At 57.4% G+C, this 7,636-nt stretch overlaps 1 long non-coding RNA gene across 1 annotated transcript in view; it reads left to right on the top strand.

Moving 5' to 3' along the window:
- Positions 1 to 5,971: 5,971 nt before the first annotated feature.
- The window catches only part of LOC117796367, a 5,238-nt gene continuing 3,573 nt past the window's right edge, over positions 5,972 to 7,636 (top strand). Inside the window, exon 1 of the long non-coding RNA XR_004620814.1 lies at positions 5,972 to 6,143. This is a non-coding gene — a long non-coding RNA (uncharacterized LOC117796367). The remainder of the gene's footprint in view (positions 6,144 to 7,636) is intronic.

Below are 7,636 nucleotides of genomic sequence, written 5' to 3' on the forward strand. Positions count from 1 at the left end.
TGCTGTTTTATGCTAGTTTGCGGTGACTTTTACAGTCCTAGGAAACCAACAGAGAGGCCAAAGAGACAGAGTGCCAGAATGTGACGCGAGCCTTTGGATTAAATCCTGGGCCAGAAATTAAAGTTATAAAAGGCAATATTTTTTTAAAGATTTATTTATTATCTGAGGGAAAGAGAGACAGAGAGCGCGCAAGCAGGGGAGGGGCAGAGAGGGAGGGAGAGAATCTCAAGCAGGCTCCTTGCTGAGCACAGAGCCGACACAGGGGCTTGATGTCACAACCACGACCTGAGCAGAAATCACGAGTCGGATGCTCAAGGGACTGAGCCACCCAGGCGCCCCTATAAAGGGCAATATTGAGACAATTGGTGAAATCTGAGTTAAGGCCCATGGATTCAGTAAGAGCATTGCAGGGGCGCCTGGATGGTTCAGTCAGTTAAGTGTCTGCCTTCGGCTCGGGTCATGATCCCAGGGTCCTGGGATCGAGTCCCACAATGGGCTCTCTGCTCAGCATGGCGTCTGCTTCTCCCTCTGCCTGCTGTTCCCCCGCCTGTGCTCACGCTCTCTCTCTCCTGTCAAATAAATAAATAAAATCTTAAAAAAAAAAAAAAGATAAGAGCATTGCATCAATGTTACTTTCCCGATTTGATCACCGTCCTGTAATTAGGCGACAGAAAGCCCTTGTCCTTAGGACATACACACCGAAGTATTTAGGGGCAAAAGGGCATTGTATCTGTAACTTACTCTTAAATGGCTTAAAAAAATAAAATACATACACACCCACAATAAAGCAAATACAGTAAATGTTTACACTGAATCCATCTGGGTAAAAAAGTATATAAGAGTTCTTCGCACATTATTGCAACTTTACTGTAAGTTTGAAATTATTTCAAAATAAAAAGTGGGGGTGGAGTGGGGAGGAGCCTCCACTGGGGGTTCAAACAGTGAAGCTGAGATCCAAAAGTCCACACAAAACACTGCTTCTCCAGAAAGCTGGCTCACATTTTGTTCTCTAACCATCACTAGCAAACCTCTCTGACTTTACTTCTCTTAGCAAAGGACCACGAGTTCTCATCATCCTACAAGTTCTCCTTTTTGCTTTGGCTGCCAGGAAGCTCAGAGCCAACTTCTTTGCTTGCATGGAGGCCTCTCTGCTTCCTTTGGGGGCTTCTTGAGGTAGCGCATTCTGCAGAGCACAGACGTGGGGGAGAAGACCCTCACCTCTCAAGGCCCTGCTTTTTTCTTTTTTTTTTTAAGATTTTATTTATTTATTTGACAGAGATAGAGACAGCCAGCGAGAGAGGGAACACAGTCAGGGGGAGTGGGAGAGGAAGAAGCAGGCTCTCAGCAGAGGAGCCTGATGTGGGGCTCGATCCCAGGACTCTGGGATCACGCCCTGAGCCGAAGGCAGACGCTTAACGACTGAGCCACCCAGGCGCCCCTCAAGGCCCTTCCTAAAAGCCTTGCTGGGATTCCCCGCTTTCTCTCAACCCAGGGAGGGCACCCTGGCTGAGCACCTGAGGCCTCTCTGAGCCTCGGTGTTCTCATCTGTAGAAGGAAGGTAAGAGCTACTAATCTACGCCCTCCTGGGAGCCGGGACGTGAGATGAGATGGGGTTGCCCAGGTCACAGAGGAATGTGGGTGCACACACAGGAGCTTTTCCCTGCTGCCCTCAATGGGCCTCTACCACCAGGGAGATGGAATATCCAGGTGAAGGGAGGGAAGAAGCACCGAGATCCCATGGCAGGCCTGGCCCCTGCTCCCCCAAACCAGCCCAGCAACTTCAAATTCCCTTGTTGCAACTGTGGTTTCAGGCCCTTTGTTGGGCTCAGAACAATGTGCCTCTCTCCCAGGCAGGGCCTCCAGGCTGGGTACAGCCCAGGCCTCACCTCACAGAGCCCCTGGTCTGTGACTAATGGGTCTGAAGGAAAGGCCCACGGGAGCCAGCCAGGGCTCCCTCTCCAGACCCACCCACCACCTGGCAGGGGCCGGGGCCACGGGGCAGGGGTCTCTGGCCACTGCCCATTTAACCAGCACCCACTGTATCCCATGCCCCACACAGCATTTCGTCCATCCTGGATCTCATTAAGGGGCCTGGTTGGCAGCCCTGGACTCGGGGGTCAGGAGGCCCAGGTCTGAAACCCCAGTTCAGGACCTCAAGAGAGAACCTCAGCCTTTCCAGGCCCCACCCTCCTCAGGGGCAAGAGAATGGTCCCATCTAAGGCTGAGGGGGAAAGGAAGATGGAAACGGCCACACAGAGAACGGGAGTGGCAAACGTTTGCAAGCTGGCACGGCTCTAGGAATGGGATGTGAGCAACCTGGGATAATCCTCCTTTCGACCTCAGGCCATAGGCACTGTGATTATCCCCAAGTTACATATAAGGAAACAGACACAGAGAAGGTCAGTATCTTGTCCCAACTGTACCAAAGCCAATCCTCAAAGGACCACACTCACAAGGGATACTCCTGTCCCTGTTTCTCAGTTAAGGGACTTGCCTGTGGTCCTATAGCAAGTTGGGGGTGGAGCCAGGACTCAACGCCAGGCCTGTCTAGCTCTTTCTAGGCCACCCCCCCAGGATAGGTGCCCTCTCTGCGCCCCAGCCACAGAGCCCGAGGCCTGAGTCCCACCTGCTTCACCAGTCCCATATCCTGCCTCCCACAATGAGGCCCCAACTACCAAGCCAACAGGGCACCCACTCCCTCCTCAAACACCCTTGACGTCTCCCCACTGCCTACAGTCAAGGCGTCTACTATATGGCTATGACTCTGGCCAAAATCCCTTCTTGCCTCAGACCTTTGCATACTCCTCTTTCTGCCCCAAATGCCCTTCCTCTCCCCTCAACCAAACAGGAAGCTCCTATTTATCCTTCAGGGCCCAGTTCAAATGTCAACTCTTCCTTGAGCGGCCCCTCCCTAGGTAATCAGGCCCTCAGTGGACTTCCACAGCCCCTGCTCCCCTCTGCAGACTCCATGGGGGTGTGTAGATTCTTCTCCTACAGGCCCCTCCCTGTCAATCAGAGAAGCCGTGTCCCTTGGGAACACTGTTAAGGGAGAAAGTGCAGTGAAGTTACATTTGCAGGAAATCACCATTGTGGGGAGCCCTGGAGATGAACTGAAATGACGGTAAGAGCCAGCTGGGGTTGTGCTTGGTGCTCCCTGGAGTTTTATTTTCCCCAGTGCATAGCCAAGTTTGATAACATAAGACCCCTTGGCCTGCAGCTCGAGGCACAATCAGCAAAGAACCTTCCCTTGTATTTCCTCACTGACCCACAGCAGTGGGAGATAGGCGAACTGCATTTGTTTGACAAATGAGGAAACTGAGGCTCAGGGAGGCCCAGGGTGGAGTCTGGGCTCGGGTTCCCATTTTCTGTCACTTATCTCTCACCTGCCCCAAACCCACAAACACTGGCTGTGGAAGATACCTAAGTCATCAGCTCGGAAGGCGAGTCCTGAACACTGGCTGCGGCCCTACACAGACCTTCCAGATGCCGGGTACCAGCCTCGGGGACCCTAGATGCCAGCCTGGGCTCAAACGGCCAGGCCAGCGCCCACACGTGCTCACAGCTGACACAGAACAGCACACCCCAGAGCAGAAGCCTCAGAAGGGTGGGGGCATCTGGGTGTCTCATCAGCACGGCACCCCCGGCGCTCAGAGCAAACACTCAGTAAATATTTGTGGATAAATTCGTAAAGGGACAAAAACAACCCCACCCCGCCCCCATCCCAGGCCTTTCTCTGACTCTTTTTATTTTGTCCGGAAGTTTCAGGAACCAGGGCAAGAGGCCAGGTCCCTCCCGGGCAAGCACAGGGCACCCGCTTACCCTGTCCTTTTAAAAACCCACAGCCCTGGGGTGCCTGGGTGGCATAGCGGTTGGGCGTCTGCCTTCGGCTCAGGGTGTGATCCCGGCGTTACGGGATCAAGCCCCACATCAGGCTCCTCCGCTATGAGCCTGCTTCTTCCTCTCCCACTCCCCCTGCTGTGTTCCCTCTCTCATTGGCTGTCTCTATCTCTGTCAAATAAATAAATAAAAATCTTAAAAAAAAAAAAAAAACCCACAGCCCTCCACAGAGCACAGGCTAGGTGGCTAGGACCCTCGATTCGAGGCTGTTAGGCACACCCACCTTCCAGACGTACAGTAGGATCAGTGCCATGGCCGGAAGGGGAGGCTCACGTGGGCAGGTGATAAATGTCAGCAGCCCGGACTACACAGAGCACGGTAGGGCTGCTTTGCGCATAATTATCTCCCATAATCCTGAAGCCCAGGAGACAGGAGCTATTACCACTCCCACTCCAGGCGAGGAAACAGAGGCCGGGGTGACAGACCTGGCCCAAGGGCCAGGATTTGAACCCAGGCATCTGGCTCCAGTCCACACTCTGAGTCACCGAATAACACTGCCTCTCTGTGCCTGCAGGCACCGTGTGGCCACCGAGAGAGCAGAGGTGGACTTTGCATGCATACACATGCCCATCCGGGAAGGCAGCTGCGGGCAGTTAGTCCGTCAGGCCATATACCCCAGGGAGCACACCCACCAGGGCTCCCGCTGGATGCAGGGGACATAAGCCAGGGGACCGTGCCCCTGAGAAGCTCAAGCCAGTGGGGAAGACAGACACTGTCAGAGAAAAGAGGACAGTGGAAAGGTAAAGGCTTCATCTCCTGAAAATGGAAGGCTCTGCAGACTCACAAGGGGTAGGGATGCCCTGTTCCCACGACTTGGGGGTAGAATGGACTCTGCACCCCCCTCCCAGGCCACGGCAGCACTCCCACCCCTGCATGCAGCCGGCAGAGTAAACAGGAGGCAGACGGCTGAGGCCAAGGCCCCACCCCAGCTCGTCCTCCGCCTGAGCTCCTCGTACACAGACACACACATGTGCACACACATACACACACACACACGCACACACACAAAACCATGTCACCACAGCCATGGGGGGGTGTCTAGGAGACAGCTGCCTCCCAGTCCTTGATTTGATTCCCCCCGCCCCGGCCATGCTCTGCCCACCACCTGCCTTTCCTCACCTCTGCTGACACAGAAGGGGGTGAAGGAAAGGGGCAGCCTGAGTCCCAGGATGTCTCCAGGGAGCCCCCCATTCACCCACCACTGCTGAGGGGCTGGGTAGCCCTGCTACCCTCCACGGGGCACCCTGCCCTGCTGCTCAGCCCCTGGAATTCCCTACTGGGACCGTGGCATCCACTCTACCTGGCTTAGGTCTGAGTGGGCAGGCTGAGCCCTCCCCAGGGGCCAGCTCCCTGCGCTGAGGCTTACCTGCCTGTCGCCCACCAGCTGTCCTTCTGGGATTAGAGTGTCCACCTCCCTCCTGGTCCCCTTCTTGGGAAGTGGAAGGAAGTGGGAGGGAGTGGAGGAAGTTCTGCAGAGGGGGCTCCTGGCTCGGAACTGCGGGGAAGGGGAACTCAGGAGTAGGGGCAGGTGGACGGCAATGCTGCTCTCAGCAGAGGAGACACAGCCCTGCTTTCCTAGGGCCCGGATGAAGGTCACAGACTAGGCACAGAGCTGCTGGGGGGGGGGGCAGTGGCAAGCCTGGGACTCTACCTGTAATGGCAGCCTGTCAGGGCCCACTGAGCACTCAACGGCTGTGCTGGGGGCAGGGAAGCCACAGTCCCGGATGACAGGTCCATCCCCCAATATTCCCCCGAGATGGCTGACAGACTGAAGTGCCAACCCCTCAGCCAGGGCCCCCTGGAGTATGGGAGGAGGGCTCCTGCAGAGCCTGCACATCCCAGATAAGACGTCTGGTGCCCAGAACCTGAGCCAGCCTCCCGCAGACCCTGTGGGAGCGCGTGTGCCAGGAGGCCCAGCTAGGGTCTGCAGTGGGTATTTCGGGCTGGCTGAGCAGGGATCCCAGCAGGCCCACACGAGGAAGGGGCAATTCCTGCCCAGCCACCTGGGGGGAACACTGGGGGACTGGCCTCCCATCCAGGACTGTGGCTCCCCTGCCCCCAGCACAGCCGTGAGTGCTCAGTGGGCCCCTTGGACAGAGGAGGCCTTGGAGTGGGTGAGTTTCCTGACTCCCAGACAGGGGTCTGCCCCTCACAAGGGGGTTGCCAGGGGCCTTGGCTCTTCAGCAGAAATGTATGGAGCAGCCACATGCTGGGACGCAGTGACAAACCCGACCAACACCAGCTAGGTGAGAAGCAGCGTGGGCAAACAGAGCAGGGGTGGGGGTCAGGGGGTTGAGCCATGAAGGAGGAGGGTCAGGATGTTACTCTGAAGCTGAGTAATGTCCACAGGTTCACCCTGGGCAAGGCTGCTCCTTGGTGTGAATGTCCCCCAGAGTCCTGGGCTGGGCCACGATTTCATGAGCAAACACCCAGGCCAAGAGGCCTTCTGCCTCGCAGCCGAGGAGGGGCCTCATAGAGCCAGAGGGAGGAGGCAGGCGCCCTCCAAGTCCCAGGCGCCTGGGGCGGACATGGAGGTGGAGGCAAGTGGCTCTGGGCCTAGTCCTCAGTGCCAGCCGTGTGGCCTGCTCCCTGCACGCAGCCAGCACCAGGGACCAGGGTATGTATGGGGGGAGGGGAGACTGCCCTCTGGCTACAGCCTCCACAAGGAGCACAAGCCCTCAGCCCCGCCACTGTGGCTTTTGAGAAATCCAAGAGTGGAGGCAGGCTGGGGGGAGGGAGGCCCTGGGTTGACCCAAAAGTGACAGCTTGATCATGGACTTTGGAGCCCACAAGTTCAGGCCCTGCCAGGCACAGGCAGGTGGCCAAGTGCGAGCTGCATTTCTTCATCTGTGAGATGGGGCTCACAAGTCTGTCAGCTTCATAGGGTTCATGGGACAGCCAAGCCCAGCCGGGCAGCTCCGCAGGGCCCCTTCCAGCCAGAAAAAAGGGTGCAGTGCTGTCACTGTGGCCCAGAGAAGCCACAAACCCTGGCCCCCCCAGCCACAGTACACACATACTCTACTCCCACATTCACGTTTCATTTCAGATGCTCTCACACACATTCACTCCCACCTGCTCACTCAATCACACGGTCTCACTCAGCCTCACACCTCCACTCACACATACACACTCACTGCCCACCACACCCGCTTCACAGATTCACACTCAGCCACACATCTGCACTCTCAAACTCATGCACATTCACTCACTCTCGTGCACACTCACACTTCCCACCCAGTCACTTCATATATTCAATCAGCCGCATATCTGCACTCACAAACTCGTGTGCATTCACACGCACTCTAGTGCACACTCACACTTCACCCAGTCGTGTCATTTATTCACACGCAGCCGCACACGTGCGCTCTCAAACTCCTGCCCATTCACGCTCACACTCGCTCACCAGCACACTCAGGCACACTCCAACCTTCCGCGCCACACCCTCTCCCACCCTCACAGGCACCGCTCACGCGCAGCCCGCTCCTCCCTCCACTGGGCGGGACCAGGCGGGATGTGGAGGGGGGATGCGGGAGGGCGGGGCGCCCCAGTGCCCATCAGCCGGGTGCCCGCCCCCGGGGCCCGCCGCCCCCACGCCCCCCAGGTAGGAGGGCTGAGTCCCGGCGACTGAGTGCCGGGGCGTGAGTCGCGGCGCCTGCGGGGCACGCGCGGGGCGGGGTGGCCCCGGTGGGGTTTCCCCCCCCGTCCCCGCGGCTCCCCGCGCCCGTCCCCCGCGCCCCCA

The sequence above is a fragment of the Ailuropoda melanoleuca genome, chromosome 15 (genome assembly GCF_002007445.2).
Source record: "Ailuropoda melanoleuca isolate Jingjing chromosome 15, ASM200744v2, whole genome shotgun sequence".
Lineage (NCBI taxonomy): Eukaryota > Metazoa > Chordata > Mammalia > Carnivora > Ursidae > Ailuropoda > Ailuropoda melanoleuca.